The sequence below is a fragment of the Dama dama genome, chromosome 28 (genome assembly GCF_033118175.1).
Source record: "Dama dama isolate Ldn47 chromosome 28, ASM3311817v1, whole genome shotgun sequence".
NCBI lineage: Eukaryota > Metazoa > Chordata > Mammalia > Artiodactyla > Cervidae > Dama > Dama dama.
In genome coordinates, this window is record NC_083708.1 from 11,339,387 (window position 1) to 11,358,946 (window position 19,560).

The window sequence follows — 19,560 nt, forward strand, 5'->3', positions numbered from 1 at the left end:
AGTTCATAACAGCAACATTTGTCAGAATAAAATGTTGGTAAGAACCCAGATTTCCATCCACCAGGGAATAAATAAACCATAGTATGTCAGACAATAGCAAATCTATAAAGCAGTGAAAATGGATGACCTTCAGCTGCGTGTGTCAATGAGGATAAATCTCGAGAACAATGCAGAGCACAGACCAGGCTGCACAAGAATATATATGTGTTCTATAAAGCTTATAAATAGATAAAGCTAAACAACATATTATTAAGGAATGCATTGCTCGGGATACACAGTAAAACTGTCTTACAGACACTGTAGGACTCTGGCCGACTCAGATGTTGCGGGAGACCAGGAAAGGTCACACAAGAAGATTTAAAAGTACTGGAATGTTCTATCGCTTAAAAAGACCTATTCTTCATATTTTATGCATACTGCAGAAATACTTTTGTGAATACATAAAAACTGCAAAAAAAGAGATATCAATTTAAAGCATTGACATAACTCATGATTTTTGAGAAAATGGTTACTTGAGTGCTTTGTCGGGAGAGTTCTTGTAGTCACTTTGTCCGCTGCCTCACTGCTCTTGTTCACCTCTAGCTGAAGAACTTGGTGGAGAAAATTGCTCTCCACTATAAAACCAAAACACACAAATAAAGCAGAGAGTATTTGAGTCCATATCTTGGGACAAAAATGTCCAGATGAGCAGTGGTATCATTAGCAGCAAGCAGGAAGCTTTCTGAGGAATGGGGTATGGGTGGGACAAGGCGTGAATGCTGCTAGTTGCCTATGCTGATCGTCTGAGTATCTAAAGGGAAACAATGAATGCAGTTAACTTGAACCAACTGAGTTTGGGAAAGAACATGAGTCTACAACGATGTTCTAAAAGAGTAAAATGATGTAAGTTGCTAGAAGAGATTGTATACATCCATATGAGTTAATTTAATATGAGCTAAGTCTTTCCCAGATGGAAGAAGGGATAAAGCCATCCAAGTTAAAGGAAATGGATGGCTGTAATGGGTTTAATTAGAACAGTGTTCTCACTGCGTCATTCAAGTCAAAGCATTGGTGAGGAGCACTGTTTCCACTCTGGCTAAGATGTGAGGAATGTCTTACAGTGACAAGGACGGATGAGCTGCTGAGATAATACTGTGGGATGTTGACCTGAGAAAAGTGGCTGTTCTGCAAGAGTGGTTTCCAGGCGTGGCAGGGGGGATGTATTAACACTGCTGGGTACAGAACCTTCAGGACTGAGCCGCAGGTGTCTCCAGGTACATGCTCCTCTCTTGAGAAGCAGGTAGAGACACAGAGCCAGAATATGTAACTAATGAGAGCCTCCTGTATAGCTGAGGGAGCAATGCTCAATGCTCTGTGGTGTCCTAAATGGGAAGGAAATCCAAAGAAAAGGGTGGGGGGGGGCAATATATGTACAGCTGGTTCACTTTACCATACAACTGAAACTAACACGACATTATAAAACAAATATATTCCAATAGAAATTTATAAAAACAGAAACGAGAAGCTAATGGACAAAGCATCAACATGCTGTTTGATTCACGTACCACATCCCTCCCTATCCCACCCCTCTAGGTTGTTACAGAGCCCTGGTTTGAGTTCCCCGAGTCACAGCAAATCCCCGTTGGCTCTCTATTTTACGTATGGTCATGTAAGTTTCCATGTTTCTCTCTTCATACATCTCACCCTCTCCTCCCCTTCCCTCAGCATGTCCATAAGTCTGTTCTCTATGTCTGTGTCTCCATTGCTGCCCTGCAAATGATTTCATTAGTCCCATCTCTCTAGATTCCACATATACGTGTTAGTATATATTTGGGCATTTTGGAGGCTGCTCCTTTACACTGGGCATTGAGTCCTACTTAGGGATACAAAGATGTTCTCCAGGCTCACACCTAGACTAGAGAGGTGCTCAATCATCAAACTGGTGCTGTCATCACACGGCAGGGGGATATACCCAAGGGTGACGGGTATACCCAAGATGCTACCCGTAAAAAGGAAAGGCACACACACTTGAGAGGAACTGACTGTCATTCCCACTTAGGAGACCTCTATGAGCCTGGAACCTGTTGATATCAGGTCTAACAGGCAACTCAAAAATACATCCAAAATGGGGCTTGGCGTTTTTTTCCTACCACCCTCCAAACCAAATTCCTCTCTCATTCCTTCTCATCTACTGGAGTAAGTGGTACCACGATACACCCATATCTTTTGGCAAAAAGTCTAGGAAACCCCCTTGAAAGTGCCGCTTTGAGAAGAAACTCCTCTTCACCTCAACCTAATGCAAGTCCTAGCATTCAGTGACGGGTGTGTATCTCTGAGCTGTCAGTCATTCCTCTAGTTGTGGATTCATCCTCCAGTCTCTCCCCAGGATGTGACATGATCTCACAGTCTCTGATTGCACTCTTGCCAACCCATCCTTTCTTACCTTCTAGACCCGAATCTATTCCCTTGCAGCCATCATTGTACGAAAGATGCTTATAAAAGCAAATTACCTTTTTTTAAGTTTTAAATTAGTTGTTTAATTGAAGGATAATTGCTTTACAGAAATTTGTTGGTTTCTGCCAAACCTCAGCATGAATCAGTCATAGGTGTAGATATGTCCCCTCCCTGTTGAATCTCCCTCCCCATCCCACCCTTCTAGGTTGTTACAGAGCCCTGGTTTAAGTTCCCTGAGTCATAGAGCAGATTCCCATTGGCTCCCTATTTTGCTTATGGTCGTGTAAGTTTCCATGTTACTCTCTCCACACATCCCACCCTCTCCTTCCTGCCTGCCTCCCATGTCCATAAGTCTGTTCTCTATGTCTGCATCTCCATTGTCGCCCTGCACATAATTTCATCAGTTCCATATTTCTAGATTCCAAATATATGTATTAGTGTACAGTCATTGTTTTTCTCTTTCTGACTTACTTCACTCTGTGAAACAGGCTTTAGGTTCTTCCACCTCATTAGAACCGACTCAGTCTTTGAATGCTATGATTAAACGTTTCCTCACTGCTTTTACAGTAATACCCTCAGTCTTCATGCAGGGTCTTGAGGTCCCAGAAATTGGTCCCCCGCCCCCATCTTCAGTACAATCTCATGCCACTTGCCCTGTTGCATCCCAGACTGTGCTCAACCAGATGCCTTACTGTTTCTCAAACACAACATCTCTGTCCTGCCTTGGTTTATTTATGTTTGCTGCTCGCTTGCCTGGTTCACATCAGTCTTTTGAGTGGTGGCTGAAATGTTACCTCCTTACCTGGCTCCTTGATCACCAACTACTCACTGTCACATTGCCCTATTTATTTTCTTCCTAGCACTAGTTACAATCTAAAGTAATAGTGTTTATTTGTGTGTACCCATATTTGTTTTTCACTTGTTTGTGTTTGCCTACCTCCCACCACTAGAATGTAAGTTCTTCTGAGACTGCATTGCGTCTGTTTTCTGCCTTCTATACCCCCAGCACCATGCACAAATAAATAGATGTGCCATGAATTTTTGAACGAACGTGGAAGAAATTGAGAGACATGAGGGTATCATTTCTTTGGGAAGCCTGATCGATTCAGTAAAGCAATAAAAATATCTACAGCAGTCATTCTTTATTGATTGTAGTTTTATGCCAGGTATGGTTCCAGCCACTTTATATACACAATCTCTTTTAATCTTTACGGCAGCCTGGTGAATTAGGTGTTATTGCAAATGACTCAGTTGAGGCACAGGGAGATTGAGGTTAAGTTTAAGGAATTTGTCCCAAATATAACTGGCAGTTGGAAATGAAGAAATTTAATGTAAACTTAGGTCTGACCTTAGCCTTTGTTTTCCCAGTACCCATGTCATGGGTCTTCACAGAACAGCTGCTGAGATGCGAAGGATCCATCAGTGACTTATCAACTGAGGCCTTCATTCTGTTGAAATTTCTATGATTCAGGTCACTTCTCTGGGTCTTCTATTTGTGTAATTAAGGTGCAATAGAGACATTTGTTAGAGTATTGGATAAATACATTCATTTGCCTAATTTGGCATTGTTCCATTTCAGTTGATGCAGACTGTAGTCCTGAAAGAGAGGAACTAGGAAAGTTGAGGTTTCATTAGACAGATTCATGGGAGGAGGCAACTGAGAAGCCTAATCAGGTAGAAGAAGAAGTCATAAAAATGTAAAAATTATATACTCCTGTACCCAAATACAGACTTGAGTCCTTGGTGGCTCAGATAGTAAAGAATCCACCAGCAATGAAGGAGACCAGGGTTTGATCTCTGGGTTGGGAAATCCCCTGGAGAAGGGCATGATAACCCACTGGAGTATTCTTGTCTGGAGAATCCCAGGTACAGAAGAGCCTGGTGGGCTCCAGTCCCTGGGGTCACAAAGAGTCGGACAGGACTGAGCAACAGCCAGGGGAGGTATTTTGCTTGGACGAAGCTCAGAAAAGTTAACTATTTGCCCACAATTGACCTGAAATGAGGAGTGTGTCTAGAACAGAGGACGTAGAGTTCTGAGTGAAGTGTTTGTTCCAATGTATCAGGTTCTATGGGCTTCCCTTGTGGCTCAGATGGTAAAGAATCCCCCTGCAATGTGGGAGACCTGGGTTTGATCCCTGGGTTGGGAAGATCCCCTGGGGAGGGAAATCTAGCCAGAATGTCCTGTCCCAGCCCCACCAGGCTATCTATGTTCTAATTTCTGGAACCTGTATGTTATCCTACATGAGAAAGGGAACTTTTCAGATGTGATTGAAGTCAAAGACCTTGAAATTGGAAAATTATTCTGGATATCCAGGTGGACCCAAGCTAATGACAGGAATCTTTAAAAGCAGAGGACCTTTCTTAGTTGTAGTCAGACGAAGACGTGAAGAGGTGTCAGGGAGATGCAATAATTCTAGCTTTGAAGATGGAGGAAGGGGGTCATGGGGCAGAGACTGTGAACAGCCTGCGGAGCCAGAAAAGGCACTGTAACGAATTCACCCCTGGAGCCTCTGAACAGAGACTTTGATTCCAGCCCAGTGATATCTATGGCAGGCTGGCAGGCTTCAGACCTATAGAACCAAAAGATAATACATTTGTGTTGTTTTTTAAACTACTTAAAATGTGGTAATTTGTTATAGCAGCAATATAAAACTGATACATAGCCAAATTAGAATTTTAATCTGCTATTTAAATTTTACACAGAAAGGCTCAACAGACAGCACATTTCAGGAACTCCTTTTCCATCTTAAGGATTCTTTCATGAGTTAAATCATTTTCATGTCATGAACACTGTTGGGCTCTCTGCTGTTTCAGGGACTAGATGCAGTTTGGTTAAAAAACTTAACTCCTCTCTCTCAAATGGAACCTGATTATTTTTCCCCCCTGTCAGATGGTGACCGACAAAGTTTCTTGAGGGAAGTTATAGCTCTGATGCTGGTCAGTAGGTTTTGGCAATTATTTGTTTTGTCTTGTTCTTGATATGATTAGCTAGTATTGTCATTATTGTGAATTTGGGACAAAAAAATTAGGATTCTTAAGCTATCAAAAGGTGAAACAAACATTTTAAACACAATCTGTGTTTTTAATGAGCCTGCTTGTGTTTAGTTAACACCTTGTTTATTTTTGAGACTAAGTGGAGGTTGCTTCCTCTCATTCATTATAGAAGTTTATGATTCATCTCATTCCCCTCCTTGCTCAGAAAGAAAAGAGAAAGCAGCTACACTGGGAATTAGAACTGTTATCACTCTCAGAACCTTTAATTAAACAATGAATTTGGTTACTTCTAATCATGCTGCATTAATCTTCTTAGTTTTGCCCTTACATCAGTCAGGCAAGGCTAGGCTATATTGTGAAGTGAAGTCACTCAGTTGTGTACAACTCTTTGTGACCCCATGGTCTGTAACCTACCAGGCTCCTCCATCCATGGGATTTTCAAAGCAAGAGTACTGGAGTGGGTTGCCATTTCCTTCTCCAGAGGATCTTCCCAACCCAGGGATCGAACCTGGGTCTCCTGCATTGTAGGTAGATGCTTTACCATCTCATCCATCAGGGAAGTCACCAGGCTATATTGTAGTAATAAATAAATACTCAAAGGCCAAACATAGCGATGTTTGTTTCTCATCAGTGTCTGCAGCCTTTCTTCTCTGGGTTCCCATGTGTAAATGTGTCCCAATGCGTGGATGATCCTCCATTCTGGGGCCTCCACATGTGCCCAGGCAAGAGAAGGAGGCTGGCTACTTGAATGCACCAGCTTTTAAGAGTCCTTCATTTATTTGTCTTTCTTTTTCTAATTTACATTACTCAGTATGATGATCTAAAGAATATTTTTAAAAAGAACTGTATATATATGTAAAACAGAATTACTTTGCCTTACAGCAGTAATTAATACAATGTTGTACATCAATTATACTCCAATTATAACAGTTCTATCATTTTTGATGGCTCAGACGGTAAAGAATCTGCTTGGAATGCCTTGGGTTGGGAAGATCCCCTGGAGAAAGAAAAGGCAACCCACTCCAGTATTCTTGCCTGGGAAATCCCATGGACAGAGGAGCTTGGCTGGCTACAGTCCATTGGGTCACAAAGAGTCAGATATGACTGAGCAACTAACAACAATCAGTTTTGAAAGGTCAAAAAACAAGCCTGGTTTAAAAGTGACACGTCATGTCACAGCAGTCACATGGCGCCTAACTTCATGGAAACTAGAAATTAGGATTACCTGGCTGCTCAGTGAGAAATAAACGTCTCTGCCCCAGAACCCCAGTGCTACCATCCAATTTTATGAAGAAGCACATAAGAAATGGAAAAGTTCTACTGGGAGTTTAAGGACAATAGATGTTTTCAGTTGTACTTTCGTCACTTTCAGGTATCATACGGCACCACTTTGCTGGCTGTATGAATAATTGAATATCAGTCATTTTTTAAAAGCTCAATCACAAGGAAGTAAAGCAAGAAAGTACTAATACATGCAAAAGTATAATTGAGGTTTCCTTAGTAAACAGCAAGCACACGCTTGTGTGGAAGGAGCAATGGATGAAAAGCTGGTTTCTTTTCCTAGCTCTTTTTGCATTCATAAAAAAAAATGGAATGAATAGATGAATGAATGAACCCCAATGTAACCAGGTTAAGTCTTTCCTTGACTGCATCCTCATCTGTAAACAAGGAGCCTGATTACATTTTCTGTGTCTAAACTTCTATTAGGTGCAGAATTTTAGTAACCCAAACTTCAAAGTGGGTATCAATTTATTTAAGCAATCATTCTCATCCTTGGAATGGAGGTTCCTGCAACCTTTTCAGGATCTATATTGATATTACAATGATGAATATTTGTCATTATATGTTCATACAAAACCATAGAATGTATAACACCAAGAATGAACCCTGTTGTAAACTATAGACATTGGAGGATAATGATATGACAATGCAGACTCATCGTTGGTAAAAAACATAACATCTGGTGAGTGATGTTGATAATGGGGGAGGCTCTACATGTGTGCAGGTTTGACTAAATGGGAAATCTCTTTCCCTCCTTCTCAATTTTGTTGTAAATCTAAAACTGCTTCCCAAAACATAGTCTTAAAAAAATGGACCCCAATCACATTGAATTAGGACCCAACCTAATGACCTCAGTTTAACTTGATCACTTCTATAAAGAATCAGTCTCCAAATAAGGTCATACTCTGAGTTACTGGGGGTTAGATTCCAGCATTAATTTTTGAAAGGGGTTTTGGAAGGGACACTATTCAACCTATAATTGCATGCAAAGATGCAAAGACACGTAACTGTCAACTGGCAGGATTATGTTCTCTGATTTTCCAACTTTCAGTCTGACACATTTTCTGCCAAAGTGGTGTTTCTTAAACTATGGATCACATTTGTCAGAACTAAGAAAATGGAGATATGTGTGTATGTGTTAAAATGCATTTCCTAGGTTCCACCTCAGACCTCCTAAATCAAAAGATGGGTATGAAATTCATACAGACAATATATCTTCACATCTAATAATAACTTGTGCTTTATTGCCAAAATGTTTTTTACAGTGATTTTGAAATATACTCTTAAAGACATACAGAGAGATTAGGTATAAATAGTTGTATTGAATAATTAATCCAGATTTCTCTCTAGAAGTATATATTATTTATAAAAACTATCTCAGGTATGTTTTTAATTTTTAGGATTTCCTTCAACAAATGTAAACTGACTTGTAATCTTCAGCAGTTAAACATGTAAACTCATGGTGAGAGTTAGGGTTCAAAATCTCTTACAGACTGAATCTGTCTCTTAGTTTTGTGGGATGCTATCAATCAATACTGCATACAAGCAAAGCAATTGGGTCAGTAAAATCATAGCACACATCTCAAACTGTACACATAGTATTAGAGCATCATTGATTTCAATCAATATTACTTACCAAAATGCAATTGGGTCAGCTAAAATTGTTAACAGAAATTAACTTAAAGCCCTGTATACGCTATTTGGGTTACACTGATTTCTACATCCATCACATTGATTTCTACACCCATCATTGGAATCAATTTTGTACCATCTATCTTTTGCAATCTAATCAGTTAATTGTTGACTGAGATTTTCATATACAGTGTAGCAATCAAGAAGAAAGCATGGAAAATGTATTTCTGATGGAAACTTATTCTGGGGGTTGATACAAAGGGGTCACAAATGTGACCAATAAGATTAGTAATAATAACAACAGACTTTTCTCCTTTCTGGTGTGTGTTTTGCAAATTTCATTATTCCTTGCAGGAGCCAAATTACTTTCATCCTTGCTCCTTATCCCTAAATTTGGAACCAACTAACATGATTGAAAATGGCTCAAACCATGTCTCTTGTTGGGTTTTTAGAGGAATAATTAATGAATATAAAGTGCCTGGGGAGTTTACTGTGCTATTTAAGTACTATAAAAAAAAAAAGCCCAAGAAGAATCCTTTGGTACTCAAAGAAAAGATCTAATCATCACACTAGACTAAAATTCTGTTTTCTTTTATTGGATTACATTTTTGCAAAGGCAGGATATGGTTGAGTATTGATGGAGTCTCCCAAAGATTCCAGTTTTAGTGCACTTTTGACATGCATGTTTGAAAGGCAAAAAAAACTTCAATAACTAGTAGATCCCATCAGAAATGTTTTTAAACATATTCAACAGCAAACATTAATACAATGAAAAACTACACATCACCTTGGTCATTTTAAAAGCATTAGATATGGTGGGTGATTTGCTTGCTTTTATGCTAAGTTACCTTTACATTGTTGGTGTACATGGAATATCAGTATAAGACTCAGTTTTTGTGTGTTTTATTAGTGTATCAGAGCAAGACACGTGGATCTTGCTTTAGTGGTCTGCCACTAAATTATACTCAATCTTTCTAACCCTCAATTTCCTATACATAGTGTGAAGATTTATATCTTGCTTTCAGAGTTATTGAAAAGTTTAACTGATGTTGCAAAATTAAGTTTACTTTATCTTATGAAACTTTCCTCTGGGAAGCTATTTAAGACAGATTATTCAAGTTTCACCAATATGTTATTTACTATACTTTTCAGAGGGAATATATTAAAAATAATTTGTATTTGTTATAAAATATAATTAAGTAGATGTCCCTTATACAATCTCTAAAGTCTACTTTAGGCTGTGTTAGCTTTTTAAGGGCCAAGCATAGAAACCTATGAGTCTAAAGCCAGACACATAAATGTTGCTCAACAGAGGTGTGGATAAATGAACAAAGAAACTTAAAATAACTGAGATTCACCATTAACCCAGGCAAAGTAATGCATCTTCCTATTTGCAAGAGATTTCAAATAATAAACATTTACTATAACCAAATCAAAATCCCTCCATCCACAGAAATTATGTCTGAAAGAGAAATGACCAGAATACAAAATATATCCAATTTATTACTGTTCTAATAATATACAGTTTTACCTCTCAAAGAATGGCCTTAGAATTGACTTTAGAAAGCTGAGAGCACTTAAACCATAAAAATAGCTGAAAAAAATAAGGAAATGACTATTGCTGATAATCACATATCTGAATACAAATTCTCTGCTTCAACAGATCAATGCTTGCATAGCCAACAGAGAGAGAAGGCGATGACAACTTCTGAAGAAATGACACTGTAAATTTCAAAGCTCAACTTGGCAAGGGTGCTCAAAATGGAAAACAATATCCTGGAAATGTGCTTATTATTGCTTAGCAATTAAATTTATTTAACCTAAGGTGCCATTTATTGACAGGACCATTACTATTTTACATATGACTAATGGCAAATAGGGAAACAATGGAAACAGTGAGAGAGTTTATTTTGGGGGGGCTCCAAAATCACTGCAGATGGTGACTGCAGCCATGAAATTAAAAAACGCTTGCTCCTTGGAAAAAAAGCTATGACCAACCTAGACAGCATATTAAAAAGCAGAGACATTACCAACAAAGGTCAATCTAGTCAGAGCTATGTTTTTTCCAGTAGTCATGTATGGATGTGAGAGTTGGACTATAAAGAAAGCTGAACGCCGAAGAATTGATGCTTTTGAACTGTGATGTTGGAGAAGACTCTTCAGAGTCCCTTGGACTGCAAGGAGATCCAACCAGTCCATCCTAGAGGAGATCAGTCCTGAGTGTTCATTGGAAGGACTGATGCTGAAGCTGAAACTCCAATACTTTGGCCACCGGATGCGAAGAACAAACTCATTAGAAAAGACCCCGATGCTGGGAAAGATTGAAGGCAGGAAGAGAAGGGGACCACAGAGGATGAGATGGTTGGATGGCATCACCTACTTGATGGATATGAGTTTGAGTAAACTCCAGGAGTTGGTGATGGACAGGGAAGCCTGGCGTGCTGCAGTCCATGGGGTTGCAAAGAGTTGGACACGACTGAGAGACTGAACTGAAACTAAAAGGAAAAAAAATGGTTAATTCTATATGTAGGATGTTAGATGTTACTGATTGCACCAATTTCAGAAATGAAAATAATGTGCATTACAGAATGAATGTAATATAGTATGTAAAGTGTATTACATACAGTAATACTGTATGTAAATACAGTTGGGGATAACAAATAATCAAAAAAAAAAAAAAAAGAATCTAATCTGTTCATAAATTTGTCTGTTAGCAGGGCTGCCATAACAAAGTCGCACAGGCTGGTGGCATAAACAGAAATTTGTTTTCTCTCAGTTATGGAGTTTGGAAGTCCAAGATCGAGGGCTCAGCAGGTTAACTTCTGAGGTTTCCCTTTGTCTCATAGAGGGTGATCTGTCTGTTCTCCTCCTCCAGAATTTTCTGTGTCTTAATTTCCTCTTGTTACAGGGACAACTAGATTGGACTAGGGCCACTGAATGACCTCATTTTGACTTAATTACTTCTTTAAAGACTATATCTCTAAGTACATTGTAAGGTACAGGGTGAGGAACTAAACACTTGATTTAGAAGGGGTCACAATTCAGCAAATGGAAAGTCTAAGTTGGTGTCCATGCCCCCTGCGCCTGCCTCAGTGAGTGAGGTATGATTCTAATCTAGGTCTTTTTACTCCAAGTCCTGGGTTCATTTCCTTATAGTATCAGCATGACCACTAGCTATGGAATATTTATGACTGCTATGATGGTTCAGTCACAGAACAAGATGAATTCATCCAACTTAAAAAATTTTTGATATATTAATACATAGTGAATACTGCATACAAACCACATATGAATATTCATAAGTGAATACTTAGAAGTGAGAGTTAGTTCTATATGGTACAATAGAGTCCAATCAAATGCACCTAAATTTAGACATTTATTCTTCAGCTGTAGACCTGTGCTACCTTCCTCCCAAGATTGTAGTGAACATTAAATGAGATTATACCAATGAAACCTTGGCTTGAAGCAAAATATTATCAGCATTGCACTTATTTAAAGAGAACAGCGCTGTGGCAATTCTGTCGGAAGTAGGAGAAACACAATTGCTTTTTCTTTTTTTTTTTCATTTATTTTTATTAGTTGGAGGCTAATTACTTTACAATATTGTAGTGGTTTTTGTCATACATTGACATGAATCGGCCATGGATTTACATGTATTCCCCATCCCGATCCCCCCTCCCACCTCCCTCTCTACCCGATCCCTCTGGGTCTTCCCAGTGCACAATTGCCTTTTTAAAGTTAAGCCTCACAATCATCGCATAATGGATAAAATCTTGTAGTGGAAGGAATGGGGACAGTATGACTGTTAACACAACTCATGGAAGGATGCTTCACACATGGGATGAGATAGCCCATGAGGCTTAGAAGGGGAGCCACGGAGACGGATGTCAGTGACACCCATCTGCACACTTCCAGGAAACAGGGAATTAAACTTCCAGTAGTTTTTTTGTTTTTGTTTTTTTTTTAAGGTCCTGTAGCCAAACCCCCAACTAGGGGATTAACTCTTAGGCCTGTTGTAGTCTTTTTTTTTTTTAACTTTTTTTGGAGTATAGCTGCTTTACAATGTTGTATTAGTTTTTCCTCTTCAGCAAAGTGAACCAGCTATACCTGCACTTATATCCTCTTTTCTTAGCCTTAAACTGTAAGATACTCATTCATTATACAGTTTCTGCCTGAAAACCACTTTAACCTGAACAAAAGTGGTGTCAGTCACTGTGCTCGCAGAGGTCATGAGAGTCTATCATCCTAACTTGGGTCTTCAGTAACTGCATTATTATTTCTTTATTTAAGTAGACACTGATGACTTTAATGTGATTGAGCTATGAATCCCATATCCGATGTAAATCTGGTTTCTGTCTCTGAAAGTCTATGGACTCAATTTTACCACATTGTAAATTTAACCTATACGATTTAATATTTAAGTTTGACAGATTTAGTAAATAAATATATAGAAAGCCCAATTAAATTTGAATTTCAGCTAATCCATAATTAACATTTTTTAGGATAAGTCTGAGCCATGCAATATAAAATGTATTCATTGTTCATCTGAAATCCAAATTTAGCTGTTCATTGAGCATTTTAGGTGGCAAATCTAGAAAGACCTCTTTTAACACAGCTCCTAATTTTAATGCTTAAGTCTTATCATAGATTCTGGCACATAAAACCATAAATGGTAGCACATTTGAGCTTTTTATAAAAGATATTATGCAGGTTGAAAAGTAATCACATTAGTCAATATGGTTACTAAAGAGAAAATCCACACATTATTTTTTTCTTTTTACTTTTAAAAATGAAATCCTCAAAAGTTAGCTATTAATTCTCTGATCAATAAAGATAATATTGCTTCCTTTTTGTTTAGGAGGTGTCTAAGTAAGAGAGGATATTTATGAAATGGCCCCCAGTTTTTGCTACCCCTTTAAGCCTGAATGATTACAGAATGGACTAAACTCCTTTATTGAGATTCCTTCCGGCTGCCTGGTATAGACTTATGGCTGACATTATCCTAGGAGAGAACCAATGTGTAAAAAAGTGTTGACCTTCAGTCCAGCCACACACCTTTGTTCTTTTCTTTTTTTTCTAATTGAAATATAGTTAGTTTAATTGCAATGTTTTGTTAGTTTCAGGTGTGCACCAAAGTGATTCAGGTTTTTTTTTTCTTTTCAGATTCTTTTCCCTTTAAGTTATTATCGAATACTGAGTACCATTCCCTGTGCCACACAGCAGGTCCTTGGTGGTTCTCTGCCTTACATATAGTGGGGTGCATATGTGAATCCCCTGCCCCTAAGTTATCCCTGCTGACCCTCCCCCTGGGGTAATTCTGTCTGTTTTCTGTGTCTGTGTGTCTGACTCTACTCACTTCCCATCAGCTCAATGGGAGCAGATCCAGGGACAGTTGACAGGAACGCCTCTAAAACTTTGCAGACAAGAAGCAGTCGTCGACATTCAGGGTGGCTGAATGTCCAAGAAGAAAGTAAAGCTTAGCACAAGGAAACAGCTGTTCTTAGGGCTCCACAAAGTCCTCAGAGATTTCTAAAAGAAAGTCCTATTGAGTAATTAAAAACATACCTTTTCTTACCACATTTGTCTGCAAGACCAAAAATGTCAAAAAATTAAAAGCTGTTAACTACTGTTTTGAAACACTTGGTGGATTGCTTGATCCAGATGATTTGTGTCAACTAATCAATATAGTCTTCCTTTTCTTTGTCTTCCTCATTCCTATGCTGTTCTTGAAAGAGACCCCCAAGGTCACTCCCTGCTGGAAAGAACTCATTTAACAAAGGCCACATGGAGAAGAAATCTGACCCCTCATGGAGAAACACCGTATGTGGTCCCTGACTTGTATTAATACAACCACACGGAAATGACCAGTGAAACTACATGATTAAGCTCTCATTGGGGAAGTACTTCTGTACTTCTTCCATGAGTCTAATTTTGATATTTTTTTCAGACATGAGAAGACAATAGCATTATCAAAAATAAATGAGCAAAACACCTAAATGACCATCAACAGAGGAACAGATAAAGAAGATGTGGTATATATATACAGTGGACTATTGCTCAGCCATAAAAAGGAGTGAAATTGAATCATTTGTAGACATGCGGATGGATCTAGAGAGTGTCATGTAGAATGAAGTAAGTCAAAAAGAGAAAAACAGGTGTTGCATATTAACACATATATGTGGAATCTAGAAAAATGGTATAAATGATCTTATTTTCAAAGCAGAAATAGAGACATAGTTGTAGAGAAACAATGTATGGATATCAAAGGGGGAAGGAGGAAGTGGACGGAACTGGGAAATTAGGATTGACATATATATACTATTGGTAACATGTATAAAATGGATAACTAGCGAGAACCTACTGTAGCACAGGGAACCCTCCTCAGCACTCTGGTGGGCAGAGTGGGAAGGAAGTCCAAAAGGGAGAGGGCACGTGTATACATACAGGCGATTCATTTTGCTGTGCAGCGAAAGCTAACACAAACCTGCAAAGCAACTCTACTCCAATAAAAATGCATTCGAAAACTAAATGAGCAGAACCCATTAAAAGACATAAATATGTGCTCTGTTGCATCACTCTGCATTCTACATTCATGCATGCATAGATTTTAATAGAACAATAAAAATTTGAAATGAATATAATTATAAGGCAAACTTTCATGTGTGGTACTTAATACGTAAAAATTCTGGACTTTCTTTTTTAGCCTGTTTTAAAGAATCATTTAAAACAAGCTCTCCTCCTGTTACTTAATTTCAACAAATAAGATAAAATGGAGGTTTAAATTACATGTCTTGTGGAGTGATTTGGTTGGCAAAGCCGAAGTGTGTGCATTCTGTAGGAAATAATTACCCTAACAACAACAAGCATTGTTGGCTTCTTTTCTAAAGACTCACAGGATGCCTTATAATTAAAACACAGCGAGCTGACCTACTTTTTTAAGGGTGTTCAGGAAGAGGAATGAACGGATATTTCTTTAGTTTTAAGCGTCCAGACAGAAGAGTACTATGAATAGAATCTGGAAAGAAATTCTGGGGCTTCAAAAGCCTGGAGCTTAGGAGTGGGATAAAACAAATAGCCCGCTGACTCTGACCTTAATGATCGACCAGGGACATATGGTCGTCACAAAAGATCTAACAAATTTCCTGGGCCTCAGCCATGAAACAGCTCATCAGTGACTGACACACCATTTGAGTCAGTACTGGGTTTCAGTTCTGGAACGTGCAGCCCGAGGGCCCAGTCGCCTGGGCCTGCAACCAACAGAGCTGACCGAGGGCTACTTCCTCGTATGCACCGGGACCTAGTAGCTTACCTTTTCACCAGTGACCAAAGCTGCGCTGCACTCTGAAGTAGGGGTCAGGGAGAAGAGGTCTCCAAGACCCCAGTGGGAATACCAGTGGAGAAGAATTCCTGCGGCCAGGAGTAGTGACGCCCAGGTGACGCTGCTGGCACCAATAGCTCCAAAAACTTCACCTAACTTTCAGGCCAATGCAGCACTAGCCAAGTTCCTCAGCTATCCACTCTGAATTTAAAGGGGGCATATATCAGCTATGGTTGGCCTTCTTCACAGTTAGAGTCTGATGACCAGTTTGGACCTGAATACATCCCAGAAATTTGGGCTCAACTCTCTGGTGTCCTTCTCAGAGGCTCGAGGAACCCCAAAGCTGTCATCATCTTCAGATACATGCAAACAAGCAACCAGTACTATTTCAGTGTGGAAAGTACAGTCAATGAAAGCAAGGGTCACATCTAAATTTGTCTTTTAATAACAAGTATTAAAATTATTCCAACATCAGAGTAGATCAGTGGTTCTCAACCAAGGGTGATTTTGCCCTCTCCTCCACCCCAGGGGATGTTTGGCCATGTCTGGAGGCATTTTTGATCATCACAACTGCAGGATGCTACTGGCATCTAGGGGGTAGACCCAAAAATGCTGCTAAACATCCCACAATATACCAGACCCTCCACCCAACCACAGTCGTGGTTGTTTTTCAGTCACAATGTCATGTCCAACTCTTTGTGACCCCATGGACTGCAGCATCCAGGCTGCCCTGTCCTTCACTGCTTCCCAGAGTTTGCTCAAATTCATGTCCATTGAGTCAGTGATGCTATCTAACCACCTCACCCTCCTTCAGTCCCTTTCCTTTGCCTTCAATAAGTAGTACTAGTATTAACTGATAGTGACTGGGTCATGGGTGATAATCAGAGGGGTTGGTTGGTAATTTGGTTGGTAATTTGTTACCAGGAAGCAAGTCATCTGTATGGAGTCTATGAAAAAGATAGCTAAGGAACAAGTATTTGGTCATTCTCACCACTGTTGAAGAGCAGAATGTTCTAATACCAGAAATCCATTTACCCATTCTTGAGTTAAATAGAAATATCCCTCCTACATAAGATGAGTTATTTCTCAGGCACTTTGGGCTATGGTTCCCACTTTGATCTGATGCCATTTTATTAATTACCCTCTGATCTTGAATTTGTTACCTTCACCAGCCTGGCCAATTAGGCAGAAATGCCCTGAATGATGAGTGAGTTTCAGTTTTCAAGTTAAGGACCTCTACCAAAATGTTCCACTTGTAAAACACTTGGAGTTTCACATAAGCTTGTGGTATCTAGATCCAAGCCTGCAAGGTCAAGAAAAGAGTGATTTTTATCAATGAATACAGGAAACAAAAATTAGAAAGGTCAATTGGTTTGTCAAAGCTCAATCAGTTGATACATACCAGCCAACTTTTTTCACAATACTCACATCTAAGGAGAGTTAATAATACAGATATCAGAAGATGAGAGGATGATCAATACAGACAATATAGTGCGAATATTTCCCCCAACAATTGTCTCCACTTATGTTTCTCCCAGTTCTTCTGTCTGCCCCTCTCTGTGGTTTTGTGACTTTAGTTTCCATTCAGTAGCCTGATGAATGACCCATGCTCCTCTCATACCTGGAGGCATGGGATGGCATAAGAGATGATAGGATGAATAAGGTACTGTGGCATCTCCAGAGGCAAGTGCAGAGAAGGGGAGATTTCTTCATGTGCACGGAGGCGAATGCTAGACTGGGCCCAGGAAGCAGATATTTTGAATTCCAAACTTACCATGTCCTTCTTGATTTTTAGATTATTGGACAAATTCCTGCATCCGCTTCCTCAATATATTGTTTGCAATTCTTCAATGAGAGTGCACAAATGACTTGCTAAAAAAAAAAACAAAAACAAAAAAAAGCAGGTCCTTTAGAGATACTGAGCTAACAAGTAATTATAATAAATTAGATTTCCCTGATCATTTTGAGATGTTATCAATTATTTCCTAGTCTCACTACATTTAATCAAGCAGGTGTGTTAATAACATTTTCTGCCTTTTTTGTTTGCTTCGTAATAGTTTGCCAGTCCTTTGAAAGTGGGGCATATATGAGACTCTTCTTGGGGTATAGCTTTTTTCCTATTTTTAATATCTTATATTCACTTATTGCTAAAGGACTATATTAAGATATTCTAAGAAAAAGAAAATATTTAAAGGCATATGAGAAGAATTGTGAACAAATTCAATCATACTTGACCATACCTAATGATCAAAGTGATTCAATAAAATATCAAAAGGGAATTTAACATTAATTTTTATATTTATTTTTTAAAATGTAGACCATAAGTTTGAGTAGCTGAATTATTAAGGTGCCGGAGAGTCTGTGGTGCAGAGATAAAAGCCTCAGAAAAGGGAATCCCATTCAGTAACATGAATTATTCTTTCTTTCTTTAAACTGTCAGTTTAACAGTTTAACACTAGCCTTAAATAATACATAAGACCGGATGAACTTATTATATATATACAGAATATTCTATCTCAAAGCAGCATAATGTACATTCTTTTTAAGTGCATATAGAATATTCTCCAGGATAGGTTACATGTAAGGCTATAAAATAAGTCTCAATAAATTTAATAAGACTGAGATCATATCAAGCATCTCTTCTAAACATAATGCTATGAGACTAAAAGTCAAGTATAAGAGCAAAATGGAAAAAAAACAGAAGCACATGGAAGATAAACAATATGCTACTAGACAACCAATCAGTTACTGAAAACAGTCAAAGAGGAAATTAAAAAATACCAAGAGACAAATGAAAATGGAACCACATAACAAGTCAAAACCTATGGGACAGAGCAGAAGCAGTTGTAAGAGAGATAAGTTGGAAAACAAGAAATACACAAATAAGCAATCTGATCTTACATCTAGAGAAACTAGAAAAAGAAGAACTAATAAGACCCAACATTAGCAGAAGGAAATAAATTATAAACATCAGAGCAGAGACTTAAAAAAAAAAGAAAGAAAGAAATGAAAAAAGAAGACATCAAAGAAAATTAGAACTGGTTCTTTAAGATAAGCAAAATTGTTTAATCAGATTTATCAAAAAAGAGAGAAGGCACAAATCAGTAAAATCAGATATGAAAGAGAAGTTACAACTGACACCACAGAAATCGAAAGGAATAAAGTGATTTCTATGAACAATGATAGTTCAATAAAATGGAAAATATAGGAGACATGGATAAATTCCTAGAAAGGTACAATCTCCCAATATTGAATCAGAAATAGATAGAAAGTATGAAAAGGACAATTATTAGTAATGAAATTGAATCAGCAATAAAGAGAAAAATCCCCAACAAACAAATGTCCAGGGCTAGATAGTTTTGTAGGTGAACTTTACTAAACACTAACACTTTAAAGAAGAGTTAACACTATCTCTCTAAAATGGCTCTAAAAATATTTCAGAGGAAGATACACTACCAAACTAATTCAAATAGGCCAGCTTCACTTTGACACCAAAACCAAAGATACTACAAAATGAGAATTACAGACCAATATCACGGATGCCTATAGATAAAATAAAAAACTCTCAACAGGACATTAACAAATTGAATTCAACAATGTATTAATAGGGTGATTCAATATCTGCTAATCAATCAATGTGATACATCCTATTCACAAATAATTAAAACTATATGAACATGTCAATAAGATGTGGAAAAATCTTTTGAAAAAATTCAACATTCATCCTGGATAGACCTAGAGAATACTATGCTAAGTGTAATAAGTCAAGCAGAGAAACACAAATACTGGATGATTTAACTTACATGTGCAGTCTAAAAAACTAACAAACATAAAACAGATTCAGACTTGTAGATACAGAGAACAGATAGTTGCCAGGGAGGAGGTGATGAGCAAAATAAGAG